The 7,608-nt window shown below is 41.8% G+C and overlaps 1 pseudogene; it reads right to left on the bottom strand.

Annotated features, from left to right (window-relative positions):
* Positions 1-2,362: 2,362 nt before the first annotated feature.
* LOC123152210 (uncharacterized) lies at positions 2,363-2,985 on the bottom strand (annotated as a pseudogene).
* Positions 2,986-7,608: the final 4,623 nt, after the last annotated feature.

The following is a 7,608-nucleotide window of genomic DNA, read 5'->3' as shown; positions in this document are numbered from 1 at the left end:
AAAAGATTAGGGCGTTGGTGCGCCTGTAGCGGCGTTGGTCGCCGGCAAAATTCAGTGCTGTCTCCTCCGGTTCTTCTTCTACCTCCCTCCGTGCGAGAGAGAAGGGGCTCGGCAACTACAGGCATGGGAAGCGCGACCTATGAGGCCAGTGGCAGCCAGTGGCACGCGGTGACAGTGACCATTGGAGGCCTTCAACGGCCGTGGCCAGGGGAGTGGCGATGGCCGTGGCTAGGGGAGGTGTTGGTGGATGGACATGGCAGGAGGCGCATGGACGGAGGTGGTTCCGTGGCGTGGGGAAGGAGGCGGTTCGTCAGCACGGAGGAGGCAGTGGTGTGGCGGCGCGTGGGAGGGCGGTGTTAGTGCGCCGCAGGGTGGGAGATGGTGCAGTGCCATGGGGATTGGGGAGGTGGCGGGCTGGGGGGGGGGGGGGGGGGGGGTGGTCATGGGGAGTAGATGGAAGTTGTGGGACAGAGAGGATAATGTGGGGTGGGTTTTCTTTTTTCCCCGCTGTTTGGGACGGTTGTTTTTGTCGGGTTAGTACATAGCTACTGATCAACACGGTGTTATTTTTGAACATCAGTATAGACGCAAGCGCTCATACATATGCACATACACTTATCTCTATGAACGCACATACGCATATCCTACCCCTATGAGCACCTTCGAGAGACTGAACTGGCATGTCATCTTGAAATTTACGAAGTCACCATAGACGCCTCGTCGTCAACGGGAACGTCTCCTCCCACTGAAAGCGCATCACTGAAAATCCTGATATAAATCCAGGAATAATGCGAGCACCAGGACTTGAACCCTGGTGGGCTGGGGATACCACTGTCCTTCTAACCATCCAACCACAGGTTGGTTCGCTCAACATGGTGTTGTTAGGAGAATAAGAAAGTGTTTTTAGGGTTAGAATAAAAAAGTGTTAGTAGAATAAGATCTTAAGAGTGTTAGTAAAATAGACCCACACAAAACTCGTATTGGGGTATCTTAGAATATGACTAATTTTATGTACTCTTGGGAGTATGTACTCCCATCTTCAATACACCTAGTACAGGCATTGATTATACCTCTTTAACATTCTTAATATACTTCATTAAACGTATTAAAAAATGTTTTAAACCGCCACAAAAATGGGAAAAATACTCAGCACAGAAAAGTTGTGCCACTTCAATAGTTTCTGTCGGTGTATCATTTGCTCAATTCCTATGAGTGGTTTCAGAGTCATGGGCAAAACAATTACACAAGAAACAGAGTGAAGTTCAAACACACAAACCCCATAAGGACAACTTCTTCATGCACTACGTTTTCGAAGACTCTGTTTTCGTGATGAAAGCCACATGCATGATTTTGCTGTTTTTAAAATTATTTCAAAATGGCTAGAAATTAGAGAAAACTCTCTCCATAAAAGTTTCCCATTAAGATAAAGTTCACGAGAATGGCGCCCAAAAATTGGTTTTGGCCATTTTCGAAACTGACTTAAAACCGTAAAGCGTTTGGAGAAATAATATATACAGGAATGTTTCGGATATATTCAAGCTTTCAAAGGCCAAATCATTGGTTGTGTTCCAGCAAACCATTGAGAAACAAACGGGAAAATGCATTCTCGGTGGAACTTCAACCTATTTCAAATTGCTTTTAATATGTTTAAAATTGGAACGTACTTTCTGCATGAAAAACAAGCGCATTTTCATAAGCTTTCCACTGCCATATCATTTGCGTCAATCAAACGGGCCGTTTGGTTTGAAGCCAAAAATATGAGTTCGAAAGTTTGGTTTGAGAAATTTTGTGTTTTTTCGAATCTCCCTTTAACCGTTGTGTAATTAGCAGCCTTGTAGCATCTTTCCAACGACATATGAATTGCTTCATTCCGATAAACGTTTTAGAATCGAGCTCGAAAATACACTTCATGTTTTTTGTTTGAAGAAAAAGGTTTGAAAAAAATGCTTTTAAACTGTGTAGATTCTGCAAAAGCCTCAACATAGGTTGTGATCCTCGTTTCCATAGTTTTCGCATGGTATATCGCAAGCCCCGTTTGGACATTGTTTGCCGAAGTTCAATTTGTCCTTGGGTGCAGTTCAACTAGTGCTGCTACGACGAGTCGACTAGTTATCATAATATTATTCTGATCTCATGATCAGAAATAGTGTGTGTGTGTGTGTGTGTGTGTGTGTGTGTGTGCGCGCGTGTGTGTGTGTAGATACATGGAGAAAGAGAGAGTAGAACAACAAAAAAGAGAGTAAAACAAAATAAGTGTAAAAAAAGAAGAGTAGAACAAATGTGACACTTTAAACATTATTTTAAATGAAATAAAATTGATGTTGCTACAACATCATTTATCGCACACAAAACTAGCATTATATTAATCACTGACATCATATGGTGCTAGGAAGGCATAGTCGAGGTTGACCACCATGTCAATCTCACGATTTTCACTCATCAATGCATCCGCCCATGGCATATCGTATTGAAGACCGAACCAACACTCGTCAACTGGGTAGCCCGCTCTGTCAACACAACGAGGAAGCTCAAAGGACTTTAGCCTGCCCTTATCTCCGCGGAAATCTTTGACCATGTCATCACATATATTGAGATTCTCATTGTTGTATCAAAGTACACCTTGCAAGTACTAAGATCGCGCATTGCCACCGTGCCATTCTTTGCTTTTTCTAGCATTTTCTCAATGTTGTGATTGGCAGTGGTGAGGCGGCCTTTAAGGATGTCGATGGCAACTAGCACCAGTTCAAGGTGGTCCTTTGCCTCCACACTCCTATTGTCTGACCGGAGGGTCGACAAGCAAAATTCATGTGTGATAGTTTTAAGCTCACGATGATAGCTTGAGGCATTCTTGCATGCTTCCACCATGAGGTTGGTCACCCTCGCCATACCACTACCAGAGTCATTGGTCTGAGCAGTGATTGCCACAGAAAGCAAGATGAATAGAATGGTAGAGAAGCTGATGGTGGTCGTCATTGTTGTTGTCATTGGTGCAACGCTACCTAGAAACCTCGAACTGTCTTGAAGACAAGATAGGTGGAACTGAATGTATATAGAAGGATGTGTAGGGAAGAGATAGATGGATGTAGGTGATGTACATTATGTTGGCAATTATTTATAGTGCATGTATTGGGGGGTTTCATAAATGTAGTATGGTCATTTTGGATCTCGTGCTACTAATGCTTCTGCATTTGAGTGTTTGTGCCTAATCTATGAATATCAACGCTCATTTAGGATCTCGTAGTAGTAATGCTCTCTTTGGAGCTCGTGGTATTAATTTTTATTTATGATCCCGTGGTATTATTGCCCTATGTATTTATAGATAAGTCTCATTTGGTATTTTCTCTTACATATATACATATAATTTACGTAGATGGGTTGAACTCAAAACGATGTTGGCATAGATGGATTCATGCAATACAGCCTGGCCGTGGATATCCAATTGCTATTGTGAAATAAATTAACATAGAGGGCATCTCCTCTTATGAACGTATGTAATTTCCGTAAATGTAGTGTGGTTGTTTTGTATCTCTTGTAACCAATGACATGCACTTGTGAAGTTGTGTCAAGTCTATTAATAATAATGCTCAATTTGAATCTCGTGGTATTAATGCAAACATTGGATCTCCTGGTATTCATGCCCTCTATAAATAACTATATTTTCATTGTATGCATAATCATATTTCTGTATCTATAGATTCATGAATGCAATATATCTTGATCACCCGTATTCAAATTATTATTATCAAACAAATTCGCAGAGATACACTAGTGATCATTTTGGATCTGCTTATATTAGTATGTGTAACGTGCATAAATGTGATATGCGCTCTTGTTTTAGATATCGTGTTAATAATGCTCATACATTTGTTTATTTGTGTCCAATATATGAATATTAATGCTCTATTTTAATGAAATGGTATTAATGCCCACTTTGGATCTCGTGGCAGTAATGCTCATTTCGGATCTCATGATATTACTATCACTACTAGGTAAAACCCTAGCAGTAGCGTGATTTTTTTGCCTAGTAGTAGCACGGGGACCAGCGCTACTACTAGGTTGCTGTATATTATTTAGCAGTCGTGTGGATTGGGCCCCCGCTATTCCTAATATTTAGCGGTAGCGTTGGTGGAACCAGCGCTACTGCTACCGCTATATAGCAGTAGCTTGTGTCCAACCAGCCCTGCTGCTAAATTTTCCTTTTTTATTTTCTTCTGCGTATTTGCACTGTATTTGTACAAGTTTTATACAATAGTCTCCTCACATGATTTGATGATCATGATTAGTTATTATATCAGTGGGCGATAGAAACGTGGATTAGATTCAAGTGGAGGCAACATGGCGCAGATGGAAAGTACTACTAATCAGTGGGTGAAAGAGACAGGATTAGTACTACTAATCAAAGTGCTTTGATTAGTAGTACATTGGATCTGTGCCATGTTCCCCCCACTTGAATCTAATTCACGTTTCTTTCACCCACTGATATAATAGCTCATCATGCTCATAATGATATAACAACTCAGCATCATAATAATAATAATAATAATAACTCATCATCATTATCATAATAACACAAGTCATGCCCGTCATCATCATAGTCATCTAACAACTTCTACTCGTTATCATAGTCATAACCAACCCTGGTTAATTGTTCTTAGCACACAATCATGAGTATTAGCTAGGACCTGCTACCCTCTCTAAGGTAAAATAACATAAAACAACATAGCCCCACTCTAAGAGTATCATGTCTCCAATTCGAGCGCTTTGCACAATTTTTCTTTCAAGTAGCTCCCTACGATTATTCATAACTTTTTTCCATTCTTTGATTGTGAGGTCTTCATCGGTTCGAGAAATCTTGTGTGAACAGCGGTGAACCCTAGGCAGACTTGCCGTAAGCTAGTAACATCAATGCGATCTTTCATAAACATCAGATGAGGCACACAATCCTTCGGGATTTTCTGTTGAAGAACAAAATCTAGACTTATACAAATTATTAGGGACTCCCAAGATATTACCATGTTAATCAGTAATAAGGAGCCGTTAATTTGATGGGCCGAGTTGTTACGGTGTAGATCAATCCTAGAAATTTCATTAAACTGGTGTGGCCGAGTCAATCCTAGAAATTCCAGTGTATAGGAAAACACATTATACACGTAACACCCCCCTCACGTACCCTCCTTGAAAAGATGATCGTACCTTTCCATAGAAAAACCAATCTGGCATACGCTTAGAGAACCTCAAGATCGATCTATCCTCAAGGATTCACGATGTACGTATCGCCCAATGCCTTCTCCTCCCGACACCCTTCGATCTAACGGTGACTTCTCAACGACGTCCACCTCTGCTCGATCAAAGAATCCTCACGATGTATGTATTTCCCATTGCTTTCTCTTCCCGAGCCCCTTCGATCTCACGGTGTCTTCTCAACGACGTCCACCTCCGCTCGAACCGGTGAGTCACTCTAAGTACAAGCTAGCATCAACCCTTCTCGATGGCTAAATTCAATCAATGGTTGTTGCACCATCCTTCGTGTGTCCTTTCCATATTGAAGGGGGAAGGGAAACTACTGGCTGTTGGTGCAGGTTGCCAAGGATGTGGTCTGCCATACCACCGCTGCCTGGGTGCATGTTGTCAAGGTGGATTAATTGTACTGTAATAGATACGTCGAGGTGTTGGATACGTTATGTAGGAGCATGCAACAGGGTCTTCAAATTGATATCACACATCTGGTGAACAGGAATAGATGTTGATGTTGTTGATCATATGACCAAGGTCATTTTCATGAGTAATATAGTAGTTAGTCGCACTGGAGGAAGAGGAACACGCGCGGCCATCAAATCGGACATCTTGCACCATACATCCAGGTATGACTTCACCAGCATGATGAATTAGTTCACTGATAATCAGATCGCCCATTTGAAATGGCGCATTTGCACTTCGATATATATGAAACCCAAAAAATATATTATTGTATCACTGTTTCTAGCTTTCAATATCGCAGGTGCAACATCGGTGCACTCAAGATTCCCTGACTTGTATGTTAAATAAATACCAGTACTTAAACTGATGATGGATGAACAAATGGATGTAGGCGGACCTGATCCTGATACGAATCTTATTTCAGTTTATAAATAGGTAATGTTTGGATATTATATACTCACAATTCTTTAATTTTTTTGATTTTATCAACACCTGTACTTAAACTGGTGATGGATGAACAAATGGGGGAACATAATCATAGGTTTCCTCGAGTTACTATTAGAGGGCCTATACGTGCTATTGGCGCAGGGTTTGGTGCACTGGTATACTCCTTGTCCTGTGGTGCCTAGCAGGGACACCAAGCCTGCGTTGTCTAAGGTACTCGCCGTCGCGTGGATTATCAAAGCTACAAACCCTACCCACAATAGCATCGGATTAATGGCTAGAGTGGACCAACCATGACTAGCACATCGCGGTTGTATCAACATCTCAGATGTCATCTTGCACAGCCGCGAGGTGAAGATTACCCCATGGTCGAGGCCATTGTCTGGAACATTTCCAATGCCTAACCGGGAGTTGAATATCAAAAACTACCTCAGCTAGATAAATAATGTCTTCTTGAACAAGCGGTAGAAGCGACTTCACAGAGAGTGGCGGATGTGATGAGGTCAGACATGCCATGTTCAGTTATTAATTCCTTAGTGTTAATCTTGGAAGACTAATTAAAATTGAAGACCTCAGAGTAAGAACGTCTCACCCCCATCCCATTAAGTTTTTTATTGTTGTTATCCTGTATGCTGCTTTGATGTCAACAGAGAAAGAGACTCTATGGACTAAGGATTACATGGTGGCTACAACCGATTGAAAACATGAGACAAGGACTGATAGTTTGACATGAAACAAGGTATTCCAAGTTAGATTATCCCAGAATCTAATCAAAGTATGAGCTGGCCTTCCCTCCAGAAGCTTCTTTTTCTTTATAGGTCATGTACAGATAAAGTGGAAAAGCGAATAAACATTATAGCCAAGTTGATGATCCGTTTCTCTCAACGCCACATGCACAGTTGGTGGAGCATGGTCCTGGGACATACCCGGATAACTAATGGTCCAAAGTTCACTGGAAAACAACATGGCAACAAGGTGATTGTATTTTGCCTTCTTTCGCACAGTTCATTTATGTTCATTTCAAATAAGTTTCCAATGACATGCAATGTGAAAAAAGTGGAAATTCATGTGTTTTCTAGGTACATGCTATTTTCATTTTTTGAGGGGTTGGTACATACTAATTTCATGCTTTGGTGGTCCTAGCAGTGTGCATTGGGAACAGATTTATTTCAATTTTTAGAAGCAACACGTTCTAACTCAACCTATCAAACGGGTCGGGTTTGACCGGGTAGACCTCCATTAGACCCATGCCTGGATCCCTAATCGGGTTCATAGTCCGCCCACGACCCTACCCATGGGTCTAGACCGAACCCATCGGGCAACACGACATAATCGAGCACCCATCGGGTCCAAATGTTGGTCGGCGCACAGCCGAACGAGTGAAGACACCTGTTCTCTCAGTCGCACTTTATAAGGGAAAGCTCCACTTCTTGCGCTCTTAGCTAAGCGAGGTGGGACTAAAGAAGG

This window comes from Triticum aestivum, chromosome 7A (genome assembly GCF_018294505.1).
Source record: "Triticum aestivum cultivar Chinese Spring chromosome 7A, IWGSC CS RefSeq v2.1, whole genome shotgun sequence".
NCBI classification, from domain to species: Eukaryota; Viridiplantae; Streptophyta; class Magnoliopsida; order Poales; family Poaceae; genus Triticum; species Triticum aestivum.
This window is presented reverse-complemented; position numbering and strand designations above follow the sequence as displayed.